Here is a 12,886-nt window from a genome sequence, read left to right as displayed (position 1 = left end):
TAAAATTTTAAGATTTGTAATAATCTGTAATCCTATTTAAGATTCACTTATGACTTCTGAGGTTTTAACAAACTTCTCAGGATTTAAATGGTAAATGAAGTCTTGACCAATTAGGCCCTTTTATTTGGGGTGCTAAGTTACTTGGAAAAGCACTGTCATACAATGATAAACCTGCCCAAATATATGCAATTCCTAAAATTTTAATGTTTTGATATAAGGTCATCACTTAATAGTCTGATTACTTGCGATGTTATGTGTCACAGAAATAACCGAATTTCTTTGCCAATTGCATCATAATGAACTCTCATCAGATCTTTAACAATGTCTATTTCTGAGAATTTGCCATTTATAATTGTACTTATTCTCTCAAAAAAAGTGTTTCTTCTTCAAGGAGATTTATAAAAAGGACTTTGGGGACAAATACAGGTATCTGACATCTTTAAGATTAATACTAAAATGGGTAAGAATTTCCAGAACTAAAATGATGCATTCAAATTAAACAAGAATTAGGAACATTTTGTGATTCTTTTTGAAAATATTGCTGCTTCTCTAATGTTTCTTCTTCCAGATTAAGGAAACTTTTAAGATATCTGTAATATACAAAAATGTCATAAAATATTCGCTTATAAACTAAAGCATTTATCTTTTCTCTGTACATAATTCCCCTGAAACTCAAAATTCTCAATGAGTATTCTTTCTTTCATGGCAATTACAATTGTTTGCATAAGTTCAATAATAATCTGTTCATCTTATAACAGGTCACTATTGAAAATACTGGTTGTTTTACCAAGGCTTTGACTGGAATGTCATATTTGAGGATATTCATAGACTCAGATATGACCAGACAGCTTTAAGGAACTAGGATTGGCATTATTAAACATGGACCCATAAAGCCCCTTGGAATTGTTGGTCTGGTGCCTTGCTTACAGTTCTCCCAGCAGCCTCACCAGGTAAGTAAAGAAGGTCACTTCCTGGCAGGTTCAGGAACCTCAGGATATCTTGAGGACCTCATGAAGAGGAATTCGCTCAATTCTACAGGTATTGAAAGCCTGTCTGATGGCAAGTATTTGGCTTGGCTTCTGGCCTGGAGAGGCTACTAAAAGTTCAACCCAGAGATTCCTTATAAAAGGTTCCAACAAAGCAAGCTTTAAAAGATCCTCATGATCAATCGCTACTCTTGCTGAGCTTATGTAAATAATTAGGCCAGATTTGTTAAGACTGGATTTGTTCTGCAAATGCATTGGTCTCAATTTGGCTATCTCTGGAGAGGGGGATTTTAGAGAGAACAACTATGTTTCAACAATGCACCGTTATGGATGTTAAATTCTAGTTATGATTGCCTTTAAATGTTTTTTGTTTGCCTAAACTAGACAACTTGAGGTAAACTTCATAAAAATTGTCATAGTATTTCATGTATAGAAAATCTTCTGTGTTTGTTATTCTATGGGGATAATAAGACCCCTTGGGTGTATGATTATTTAAACAACTGGAATGGATCTGTAAATATGCAAACCATATCTTCCCTAAGCCTGATCTGACAGTTACCAGAAACCCGCCCCTTTCAAAGACTTAGAGATGGAATTTATAGACATACAACCAAATAGAGGATTCAGTTTCAGGTATCACCCCATGGGTCAATCACTCCAGAGCTAAGAAGGCCACCTCCGAGGAACCCTCAACCTGAAGAAGCCATCCAGATCCAGTCAACCTACTTAAACTGACCCTCAAAAAGACACTGGCCCCTGAGATCTCCAGCCCTGCTCTAGCCACACCCGGAAGCTGGCTGGCCTGCACACGGAAGAAGCTTGAGGAATCAACATGGGGACCAAGCCCAGGGATTTGGATGCAACTCTGCCAGCCCTTTCCCCTCACTGGTATCATAGCCCTGATCTTACTTCTTACTGTTGGGCTGATAGAGACTGCACCAACAAGGTGGACATGGGACAAAAGATGCATGCTGGATCTCACATACCTCTTATGGTTGGGAGCATTATTAGGTATTGCCTGTATATTATGATAACCTCTCTCACCCTCAGAACTGCCACTTAACCACTTTGCCCCCAGGGTTGTTATATGACAATAAAGGGGTCAAGGGCATTCAGTCCCTTCACCTCCCTCCACAAAGATTGTTACAAGGGAGAAACACCCACTCTGTCAGTCACCCACTGCCCCAAGGACTAAGTATTGGACCATAGAGATAACCCAAAATTTCAGGAAGACATGTCACAACGAGGGCCTCCAGAGAGGGAAGCGAGCTCGCTACACTTTCCTTCCTCAATGGGAGATCTCAGACAGGGGAGGTGTGCAAGACAGGGTCTTTCAAAAAGTTATAGGATACACAGGATAGGGTAATAAAAGCCAAAAAGGCAACAACTCCCCTGGCAGCCTACCAGGGATTGAACCTTTCATCCCTCAATCAAATACCAATTCCCCCACTCCAGCATTGGGCCAACTCTACAAGTCCTCCATAAAATAGATAATCACACCCAAACCTGCTGGATGTTATGGCCCTCAGCCGAAGAGCTTACCTAGCCACTCCTATCCCTTTGACATGGGAAGCTCCTGTAAATCTAAAAACCAACACCTCTGTCTTAATTGGACTCCTGGCCACTGGGATCCGTCTCACAAATGACAACAATCTAATCTGTACAGTTCCTGATGTATGAACGGTACCTCTCTGTGTGAAAGAAATATAACTTTACAGAGGAATACAACCCTATGTTCAACCCCTGGGGTGTTCTATCTGTGTTTTAATTTGGCCTACCGATGCTTAGAAGCCAAGTGGACTCAGATATGTTTTTCCATCCTCCTAACCCCAGAGATATCCGTGTACACTGAAGATCAATTCCTAACAGCGTTTAGCCCCAAGTCCCAGGCTAAACGGGCAATCCTGCTACCTGTTATAGGAGCAGGAATTGTGACAGGAACTGGAACCAAAATAGGGGACATAGGTTCATCTGTAGGACTATACCATAGACTATCTCAAGTGACAAATGAAAACATGGAATAGGTGGCAGATTCTGTGGTAACCTTACAAAGCCAAATAAACTCCCTGGTGGCAGTGTTCCTCCAAAATAGGTGGGCCCTCAACCTCCTCACTTCAGAAAAAGGAGGGACTTGTATCTTTCTGGAGGAGGAATTTTGCTATTTTGTAAACCTGTCAGAAATAGTTACAACTAAGGTTAAGGGACTCAAGGAAAGAATTCAATGTAGACAACAGGAAAATACTGAATCGAGAGAATGGGATCTCACAGACTGGGCATCCTGGTTCCCTACCCTGGCAGGGCCCCTCTTTTCCATAATTTTACTTGTGACCATTGGCCCCTGTATACTAAATACCCTGGTAAGTTTTATTGGAAACACTGTTTCTCGCCAAACTGCAGCACATATTTTAACCCTCCGAGGATACCAAACATTAGAACTAAAAAGTGATGCCTAATAAAAGATTTTTTTAAAGGCATCAAAGGGGGGAATTTTGGGAAAATGAATAAAGTTTACACAAGATGGCTGATGGGACTACAACAAGCTCTGGTCTCTGGCTTAGAAACCCCTCTTGCAGGTTCTTCTTGCCCTGTTTTCCCCATGAGTGAAACCACCCTCCCCCACAAATATGGAGGCTGACAACTATAAATTATACTTCCCGCTTGCATTCGGCGCTCAGAACTTTGGAGAAATGGTCTCCTCTGAGCCCGCCAGTGTTAAATAAATTCTGATCCACCAAGATCTCTGAGTGCCACTTGGTTTTTCCGCCTGCATTCCAGCCTGATTCAATAACATCAGGACTACACAATGAAAACCCTAGAGACTTCCAGGCTAGGACTCTCAGTCCGTCACAGGAAAACCTGCTTAGAAAAAGAACAAGGGAATTGGAAGGGATGAATTTGGTCCAAATTCATTGTCTCAGATGACAATGGAATAAAACTCTGAATGAAGTGACTGGCACACCTCCCAGAGAAGGTTGAAATCCTGGGGCTAGGGAAAACCTGGGCACCATAGAGAAGTGGAACATATTTTACTTCCCCCTGGGAGTCCTAAAGTAGCATAAAAGCCCTATATTTGAATTCAAACAGTGTAGGAAAGCTAGGACACCTGCCAGCTTTGCAGCTTTTCCTGCCACAGGTTAAAAGCAGTATGATTTTGGGGGCAGAGTCTCAATATGGGCTGATGCCAAGGCTGTGGGACTGGGTTCTGAGTTTTAGGGTTTTGAGTAGTTTCTTTCATGTTTACCTGCTTTAAAATGGAATGGGCACATGGGAACACTTAGAGGCTCAGAAAGCAGGATGTTCAGGTAGTCTATGGCAGGGACACAGAGCACAGCAATAAACACTGAGAAAATCGACACTGAACAAACAAAACTCCCCAAGTTTTTAGGAGGGAAATCTTTTCCTCTTGATATCAGAAATTAGTTGTTCTGGGAGTAGAAAGACAATATTCATATAGGCTCGCTGCGAGTTAATCAGCTCAATCTGTGTGATTTTTTCCTCTGAATTTGGCCCTGAAGGCCACATCTCCATCAGCTTTTCTCACAGAAGTGAGGCCAACTGTTTCCCAACAAAATATCACCTGCCCTTACCCACAAGCAATCCTCCTGTGATTAACACAATCAAGTGCCCAATACCTCCTGTTCCCAAGGTAGATCTGGAAGATACCCAAGGGGCACCTGTTCCTAAAGCTATTCCAAACTTATGGGAACTTGGCATGACTCCACAATTAAAATTGGAGAAAACTGCTGCCAGACTCTGGCACTAAAAGTCTCCCAGTGAACACATGTCTAGGATAAGTGTAAGAGAATTGAAAAGGATACACTGAGACCTAGAGTTCATCATCTCATGTGAGAGCAGAATGAAGCTCTAGATAATGTTACAGGCACAATTCCCTGGGCAAGCTTGGTATCGAAGGAGTAAGAAAGACCTGTGGCCTGCCTGAAGAGAAGTGGAACATCTGCTAGCTATACCAGAGAATTATGGAAGCAAAAATCATGCACCCCAACCAACTTCAAGAAGGTCTGGAATGTGTCAAGCTATCTCTAGCTTTCAAGCACTGCCTTTCTGTGGACATATACCATTGTGAGTCACAAGCTAGGCTCTTGCTCCTGGCAAGTCTGCAGATTCGGGTTTGGTATTTCGGTCGTTGAGTATTTTTGTGCCCTAAGCTGCTCGGTGAATGGACTTGACGTGCATGAACCCCAAGGGTCTCAGGAGGTCAGTAGTTCAGGCTTCCCTGAAAGGAGTGGACAGAGAGCAAGAAAATGGTCCTATGCCAACAGAACCCTGCCAAAAACAGAGTTTTCATGGCAGAAGGTCAATCTTTACTTTTTGATAGCATAAATTAACTGCTATGTGATGACACATGGTGTGAGTACAGGCTCCCCAGGAATTACTGGGCACTGTCTGAGGACAGCCCTGTAGCTGCTGAATTTGACCCTAGGCCCTTGCTCCAGAAAGCATATAGGACCCTTCCCAACATCATCCGCCCCTGTGCACATGCAAACCTCTTCTGCTGACCACATTCAAAGCCCCTGTGCCTCTTTTGGTTAAGGCTTGTCTTGCATAAGTGTTCCATGGACTCCCATTGCCCAGCCTATTCCAGGTTACTGGGAACTAGTCACAACTCTATGATTAAAATCAGAAAATGTTCCCCGATTATGTCTGTCAATGTCCCCTAATGCAATCTTCATTAATGTAAGAGCAAGGGAATCTGAAGGGAGGCACCAAGGGCCAAATGTCTTCATCTCAGAGGAAAATGGTAGAAACTTCACATGAGGGCACTAGCACTTTTCCTGAGGCAAGGTTGGTGTCATATCACCAACATAAGTGGGCCACATCTAAGGAGAACATCCTTGAGCTAAACTTAGGGGCCCTGTGTGCAAAAGGGCTGTCACTCTTTTCCATTCCCTTCCTTCAGTGATATAACAGTGGTGGTATGGAGGCTCTTGTCTGGCTCCTGACTCATATCCACGTCTGTGGAAATAAGTTCTGGTGTTTTAGTTACTGTTTACTTTTTCTATCCTTACCTCTCCAAGTATAGACTTTGCATGGGCAAACCATTAGAGTCTCAGAATGAAGTATGTTCAGGCATTCCAGGAGGTGGTGAGAGCAGGGAGTGACCATCTGGGCCAACACAATCCTGCTAAGCACTGAGTTCTCAGCAACAGAACAACATTTCTTCCCCAACATCAACTAATATCTATGTGTCAGGACACCACTAGAGTGGGAACTTGACTAGTTTCTTGTCACTGTCTGAGGGAACACCAGTCTCTGCTGACTCTAACCCCTAATCTCAGTCTTTTTTTGCCCCTGAAGTGAGGTGGGCTCTTTCCAGCACCACCTGCATCGAAGTGCATTTGGGTTTTATATTCTGTACTCTATTTCACATCTAACCTGATTGTTTTGCAGCATGGTATCTTTCTTTGGATTGCATTAAACACACAGTGACACATCACTCTTTGTTTTATGTCTTCAGCTATTTATACAATAATATAACATTGGAATAAGTGGGAAGCCTTCTGGAGGTTGAGCTTTGAGTCATTCTGTGTGATCTCCAAACAGGTAACTGATATCTGACACAAGTATAGAAATACCTAAACTCACGTGTAAGGCAGTCTGTCATTTGTGGTTGTTGAATTCTGTCAAATTCTACTATCACATGGGAATAGTGAATTTGAATATTTTGAAACACTTCTGATTAGAAAATGTAAAGAACCACTGAAGTTTCATGATATCACATTCTTCTCCCATTTTTCTTAATGTATTCTAAATATTTGAGTAGCCGACAGTTGATTTTATCATATTACTGATGAACTGTAAGTATAAAGACAAAATAAAAACAAGCGTACTTGGAATACGTAAGTTGATCACTGTAAATCATTAGGCTTTTGTTTTTGTTTTTGTTTTTGTTTTTTTTGTGTGTGTGCTCTTTGGAATATGTTCCGCAATGAAGCCTCCAGCTTTGCTTTTCTTTTTCTGGATTAATTTGGCTATTCAGGCTCTTCTGTGATTCCATGCAAATTTTGGGATTGTTTGTTGTACCTGTGTGAAAGATGCTGGTGGTACTTTGATAAGGATTGCATTAACTCTGTAGATTGCTTTGGGTGTAAGAGATATTTTAACGTTTCCACTTCCAAACCATGAGCATGGAATTTTTTCTCATTTCTTTGTATCTTCTATTTCCTTCATAAGTTTTCAGAGTGCACATCTTATACCTCTTTGGTCAGTTTGATTTCTAAGTATCTTACAAAGTATCTTTGGTGAAATTGTCAGTGAGATTGATTCAGTGATTTCTTTTTCTGGGTGGGTGGGGTATGGGATAGATGGGTGATGGGTATTGAGGTGGGCACTTGTTATCATGAGTACTGGCTGTTGCCTGTTCGAGATGAATCACTTAATTCTAATCCTGAAACCAATATTGCATGCTATGTTAATGAATGAGAATTAAATAAAAATTTGGCATACATCTGGAAAAAAATGAGCAGATTATTTTATCTTGCTATTTGTACACTCCCATTTTGACCCTTCTATCCTGACTCAGAATTTTATCTTGGAGAATTTAACTCCTGCACACAATTTTGTTTTGGTATTGTGCTTAGTAAACATGAAAATCAGACATAAATGAACATAGGATGCATTGGGATAAAGTGTTTTCAGGGAAAAAATAATAAAACACTTCAAATCCTTGATCAATTTAAAAAAGTGTAGCTCAACATACCAGTTCTAGTTTATATGAATTTATTTCATAATGAATGATTTTTCTTCAGGACCAATTAATTGTTATGTAAATGATTGGATGTTCTAGCTCCACCATAATGCATTAAGTATAGATTTTGCCTTTTTAAATTAAAAAAAAAAAGGAAATTATATCCTGACATGTTAGAGCAGGGAGATCAATGATATGTGATCTCCAATGGTGGGCAAGCCATAATCAGCCACATCTGGGGATCATTTATATGAAGAAGAAATATATCTGTAGTCTGTGTCACTGTTACTTTGACATCTACTGCAGGTGCCCAAACCTCACCCTTAAGCAAAGCAAGAACTTTGACACTGGAGCACTGTGTCACTTTGGAAAGGATCTGTGTCCTTCTGAAGGACAGATCTCTGTATGCCTAGCAGCAGAGGCAGGTGTAGAAGTAGGCTCTATGATTCTGAGATATAGTGCTTCTGCTTGGTTGATATCTAGGCCTTCTCTTCTGGGAAATGTATGTGGTAGTGTGGTGGGTGGTTGCTCAAGACCCACTTCTTGAGTGGAGACTTTGCTGCATTACCATGCCTCTTAAAACAGGGAGCACATTCATGCACTGTTGTGTTAGTGCTGGACATAGACCTGATTTTTCCTCCAAATTTTGGCCCCAAACGTTTGCCTGTTTTATGCAGGTTTTTAGGCACACGGGGACACTTAGTGTACAGGTGTGGCTGAACACTCCCCACCTGACACCCTATGCAGTGTTAAGGGAAGCTGACATCCCATCTTCTAGAGAACTGGCTTTTGTAGTTCTCTATGCAAGCTCTCATTGTACCGTAGAGTGACTGATCTGATCAAGAGACTAGGACTGGCCCAGGTCACAGGAGGTGGGAAGAGTCCAGAGGATAAGGCTGGGCTCTGCCTTTTTAGGCCATGGCTCAAATCCCTCCCATCAGGTTTGCTTTAGAAATGAGAGAGTCTAATGTTCTGGTAGGAATTGTGCCCACTTGCTCTCCATGTGTGGTCATTTTACCATCCAGTCCCCACATGTGCACTGGCACACACATATTGATGGTGCGTTCAAGAAAAATCAGACCTGGGTAAGTGACAAGAGAGAAAGAAGAAAGAAGATAGAGTTCTGCCATGAGGCTGCAGCATCCATTTTCTTAGCTGTGTGCTCAAAGGCCCAAACATGGTCAAGGAATTCCTGAAATTGGTAGGTTTCTGCCAGGGTCATCCTTAGCCCACCCCCAGAGGAAAGGACACAGGGTCATCCTTAGCCCACCCCCAGAGGAAAGGACTAGGATAGTGCAGTGTAACTCTGTGGTCATCTGGAATTATTATGAGCTAACTCCCCATAGGATATACAATAAGTACAGAAGAAAAGGCTTCCGTGTTCTCCTGTAGTGTGTTGTGTTATCAGTGGGTTTCTCCAGGGTTCCATGTAATCGGAATGGGTCAATTGGTCTTGGTTCTCCATCAATAGATGTCTGTGTTCTAATTTACTAGATAAATGCTTTCTTTATACTTGCTGGAAGCCTTTGAGAGCCAAGAGAAGCTTGGAGCCTTGGGTTGGAGAAGACTTGGGATAGGGAAGGACATGTCAGAACACTTCACACTGAGTCTACAGTTCAAGCACAATAGCAGTCCTTTTTGGGCCACCAGGGTTTTCATTTGGAAATATGGGGCTCATTGTCCTGGTGACATGAGGATGCCTCATAAGTAAATAGTATACACTGGGGATGGACAGAGAAAAAGGAATGGCAGAAGACTGAGATCTCTTGCACAGCCCAGGTGCCTGTAGATCCTGAGCTTTATCCTGGAACCTTAAAGGGTCACTTCCTTCATGTCAGCCACATAAAGATGCTGAGTTTTTTGGGGGTTTCATTCCTGTGGCTCCAGTGTTAGTGCTAGACATCAGAGAACAGGCAGAATCCTGTGTCAGTGGTGCTTTCTTCTCCTCCTTCTTCTCCTCTTCCTCCTCCTCCTCTCCCTCCCACTCCCCTTCTTCTCCTCCTTTTTCTTCTTTTCTTCTTTCTCTTCTTTTCTTCCCCTTCTCGTCCTCCTCCTCTTCCTTCTTCCTCTTCTTCTTTTCCTGACTGACACATTAATTATTTAGTAGCATGGTATTTAACCTCCATGTATCTATGGTTTTTGCAGATGTTTTCTTATGGTTGACTTTCAGTTTCATAGTGCTCTTGTCAGAAAAGGTGCATGGAATGACTTCAGTCTTTTTGTATTTGTGAAGGTCCATTTTATGACCTAACATGGGATATGTTCTGAGACTGTTTCATGTGCACTTGTAAAGAATATGTATTCTGCTGTTTTAGGATGGAATGATCTCAATATATCCGTTAAGACCATCTGGTCATTCGTTAATATTCCGTTAAGTCCATAGGTCATTCAAAGCCGTTTCCTTGTTTATTTTCTGTTTAGATGGTCTGTCCATTGTTGTAAGTGGGTGTTAAAGTCCCCTACTAGTATTGTTATCAATTAGTTCCTTCATTCATTAGTAAGTGTTTAACGAATTTGGGTTGTCCTAAGTTGGGTCAATATATATTTACAAGTGTTGTATCTTCTTGTTGGATTGTTCCCTTTATTGTGATATAGTGAACTTTTTTTCTATTGTTACAGTCTTCGTTTTAAAGTCTATTTTGACTGATATAAGATTGCTATTCCAGCCTTCTTTTGATAACCATTTGCATGAAAAATGCTACCCCATCCTCTCATTTTCAATCTGTAGGTGACTTTAGGTCTAAAATGGGTCTCTTGTAGGCAGCATGTGAGTGGGTCTTGTCTTTTAATCCATTCTGCCTCCCTATGGTTTTAATGAATTAATTTAGCCCCTTTACACTCAAAGTCATTATTGATGGATACCATTTTATTACTTGTCTTGTGATTTTTTTTGAAGATTTTCTCTGATCATTTTCATGACATTATCTCTTTCGTGTTTTCCTGATTTTCTTTAGTGATATGTTTGGATTCCGTTATGTTAATTCTTTGTGCATTATAGTGGTTTTTGATATTTGGCAACCTTTAGGTTTGTATATAACCTCTACTATATATAGCTGTATACAAAGTTGATCATAATTTGACTGGACCCCTTGTTTTCTCCTTTCCTCCACACGTTAGAGGTATATGGTATATGTTTTCTATCCTTTTCTGTAAATTCTTTGAATGGTTTCTGTACAGAAAAATTCATTTCATTGCATTGTATTTTCTACTTTTATACTGACACTTTTCATCTGTCAATTCCACTGAAAGAGTTCCTTTTAATATTTCTTGATATTCTGGTTTAGTCATCATGATCTGTTTAGTTTTTGGTAGTCTGAGAAACTCTCCTCATTATCTGAATGATACCAACGCTGTAGAGAGTATTCTTGACTACAGAACCTGACCCTAAGGCTGACCCTCACACTAACAAATTCTCTCAACTGAGCCCTCCAAGTAGGCCTTTACCATTTTTCATGCACTAACCCTAAGCCAAACCATGGCTCTGACCCTAATAGGGCTTGAATGGTAGCTCTGAAGAAACTATTTGTGACCCATGACTGATGCCAGATGACTCGACCAGGGACAAAAAAGCTAATGATGCCATTTTCAATGACCAAGAGGCAGCCAAAGAGTAGGATTCTGAGCAAAATCCTAACCCTTGACCACACAAACTGCCTAGGCCTTGCATCTTGAACCAAAGCCAGTCACAAATCCTGACAGCTCAGCACTGTGAGCTGTCCTCAGCTCAGTACTCTGTGGGGAGTTGTTCACTGCTGGTGGATGGACCACTACCACCTTCCAGGCCCTATGCCTAACCTTAAATATGACTCTGTTCCTACAAAGGCCTGGATCCCAGGTCTGACCAAAAAAGGAATTTGGGAAACAGGACTAACTCCAGATAACTCAAACAGGAATGGAGAAGGAAGTTCTGCTGTTTGCAATGACCAGGATGAAGCTCGAATGTAGGATTGTGAGCCAACACCTAAGACTAACCCTCACCATCACCCTAGTCCTGAACATTATCCATAAGCCTGAACCTCACCCTAACACTTGCCCTCCCATCAGAACTTTGGGGAGTGCTACACACCAGTGCTGGACAGGCAACTACCATCTCCTGGTGCCTAAAGCTAACTGTAGCCATGGCCCTGGCTCTTTACAAGCCTGAATCTCAGGTTGGTGGTAACAACAGAAATGAGACATATGACTGATGCAAGGTTATTCAGTCCCAAGCAGAGAAAAAAAAATCACACCTTTTGCAACAACCAGGATGGAACAAGAAAGTTTGATTCTGAGAGAGAATCTTACCCTAACTCATACCATCATCATAGCCCCTGAACATGACCCTCCCCCTAAAACTCACCCTTCACCTCGGCCCTCCAGGGAAGGCTCTGCACTGCTGGTGAATAATCTCTTATCATCTAATAGATTCTAACCCTAACCCTAGCAATGGCTCTGGCCCTACCTGGTTCCAGAGTACAGATCTTTGGAAACCACAATTTGGGGACACAGAACTAATGTGAGTTTACTTGGCCATGTATGTAGTAGAAGGAATCATTGCCATTTCCAATGACCGGATCAAGTGACAGTAGGATTCAGAGTGAAACCTTAACCATAATCCACACCAACAGCTTAGCCTCTGAATATAAACCTGAAGACTGACCTTCACTCTGGCCATCACCCTCTACTCAGTCCTCCAGGTAGGGCTTCTCCCTGCCAGCAGATAGGCCCCTACCATTTCCTGGGCCCTAACCCTAACTCTAGCATTGTCACTGGTTGTAACTTGGCCAAAATCCTATGTATGGGGAAAAAACCAAATTGGAATACATGACCACTGCAATATTATTCAACCAGGAACACAGAAGGAATCCATGCTCTTGGCCATGACTGGGATGGAGCAAAAGAGTAGGATTCAGACAGATAATCTAACCAGACCACATACCATCAGCCCAGCCCCTGCACCCTGGGCTGTACCTAGGCTGATCCTCACCCTAACCCTCATCCTCAAAGATGAGGTCATTGTGCCTTGCTGGAGGATAGGGACCTATTGTCTCCTGGGCCTTAACGCTAACATTTCCTATGGATGTGGTCCTCCCAAGCCCACATTTCAAGTCTCAAGAAACAATGGATTTGGGACACAAGACTGACTGAAGTTGATGCATGCAGGGACACAGTGACAAACTGCCACTGGGCATGAGGATGGAACTAGAAAGTATGA

General features: G+C 41.9%; 1 protein-coding gene and 1 long non-coding RNA gene across 3 annotated transcripts in view; one reads left to right on the top strand and one right to left on the bottom strand.

The window, feature by feature from the left end:
• The window catches only part of LOC122237886 (ankyrin repeat domain-containing protein 26), a 299,470-nt gene that overhangs the window by 89,094 nt on the left and 197,490 nt on the right, over positions 1-12,886 (bottom strand). The gene's annotated exons all lie outside the window — the stretch shown is intronic.
• The window catches only part of LOC122237887, a 31,313-nt gene that overhangs the window by 10,293 nt on the left and 8,134 nt on the right, over positions 1-12,886 (top strand). For both annotated transcript variants that reach the window (XR_006216615.1, XR_006216614.1), the window contains exons 2-3: positions 759-950; positions 6,463-6,548. This is a non-coding gene — a long non-coding RNA (uncharacterized LOC122237887). The remainder of the gene's footprint in view (positions 1-758; positions 951-6,462; positions 6,549-12,886) is intronic.

Source organism: Panthera tigris, chromosome B1 (genome assembly GCF_018350195.1).
Source record: "Panthera tigris isolate Pti1 chromosome B1, P.tigris_Pti1_mat1.1, whole genome shotgun sequence".
NCBI classification, from domain to species: Eukaryota; Metazoa; Chordata; class Mammalia; order Carnivora; family Felidae; genus Panthera; species Panthera tigris.
Note: the sequence above shows the minus strand (reverse complement) of the source record. Positions and strands in the feature narration are given on the sequence as shown.